Source organism: Procambarus clarkii, chromosome 5 (genome assembly GCF_040958095.1).
Source record: "Procambarus clarkii isolate CNS0578487 chromosome 5, FALCON_Pclarkii_2.0, whole genome shotgun sequence".
In the NCBI taxonomy this organism is placed as follows: Eukaryota; Metazoa; Arthropoda; class Malacostraca; order Decapoda; family Cambaridae; genus Procambarus; species Procambarus clarkii.
Window position 1 is genome coordinate 17,376,945 of NC_091154.1, and position 1,505 is coordinate 17,378,449.

The window sequence follows — 1,505 nt, forward strand, 5'->3', positions numbered from 1 at the left end:
CTCCCAGCCGTCACCCTGGGGGGAGGGAGGAGCTCTCAGCCGTCACCCTGGGGGGAGGGAGGAGCTCCCAGCCGTCACCCTGGGGGAAGGGAGGAGCTCTCAGCCGTCACCCTGGGGGGAGGGAGGAGCTCCCAGCCGTCACCCTGGGGGGAGGGAGGAGCTCTCAGCCGTCACCCTGGGGGGAGGGAGGAGCTTCCAGCCGTCACCCTGGGGGGAGGGAGGAGCTCCCAGCCGTCACCCTGGGGGGAGGGAGGCGCTTCCAGCCGTCACCCTGGGGGGAGGGAGGAGCTTCCAGCCGTCACCCTGGGGGGAGGGAGGAGCTCTCAGCCGTCACCCTGGGGAGAGGGAGGAGCTCCCAGCCGTCACCCTGGGGGGAGGGAGGAGCTTCCAGCCGTCACCCTGGGGGGAGGGAGGAGCTCCCAGCCGTCACCCTGGGGGGAGGGAGGAGCTCTCAGCCGTCACCCTGGGGGGAGGGAGGAGCTCCCAGCCGTCACCCTGGGGGAAGGGAGGAGCTCCCAGCCGTCACCCTGGGGGGAGGGAGGAGCTCTCAGCCGTCACCCTGGGGGGAGGGAGGAGCTCCCAGGCACACGCACGATGTGCGGGTATAGTGAAGGGCAAGTGTAGAGGCCTGGCCACCACCCGGAGCCAGCAGCAGGCTCACCATCATCAGTCTTACTCACCATCAGCTTGGGTCAACCCGTCCTCCACGCAAGTCCATTCCATCCAGCGGTCGACCCCGCAGACGCATTCATCAGTTTTAACATGCTCTTCATTCAAACGGGAATTTTCTCAAATATAAATTATATTATAATAGCATATTGTGCATATATAGGCGTAGGTTAGGTTAGGTGTTTAGGTTCTGTTGGCGATTATTAGTATTTGTAGTACGTGGGTGAAGCATTTACAGCGTTGTGGTTCCAACAAAACTGAGTGGACAGCACGCTGGACACGTAAATCCTCAGGTCCAGGGTTCCACTCCCGGCGCCGGCGTGAAACAATGGACAGAGTTTCTTTCACCCTGATGGCCCTGTTACCTAGCAGTAAATAGGTACTTGGAGTTAGACAGCTGATACGGGCTGCTTCCTGAGGTTATCTTGAGATGATTTCGGGGCTTAGCGTCCCCGCGGCCCGGTCCTCGATCAGGCCTATTTTTTTTACACACCCCCAGGAAGTAGCCCGAAGCAGCTGTCTAACTCCCAGGTACCCATTTACTGCTAGGTAACAGGGGCATCAGGGTGAAGGAAACATTTTACCCATTTGTCTCCGCCTCCACCGGGGATCGAACCTGGAACCTCAGGACTTCGAATCCGAAGCGCTGTCCACTCAGATGTCAGGTGAGCCATCAATGGGCTCACCAGGCCCCGGGGAGGGGCTCACCAGGCCCCGGGGAGCGGGTCACCAGGCCCCGGGGAGGTGCTCACCAGGCCCCGGGGAGGTGCTCACCAGGCCCCGGGGAGGTGCTCACCAGGCCCCGGGGAGGTGCTCACCAGGCCCCGGGGAGGTGC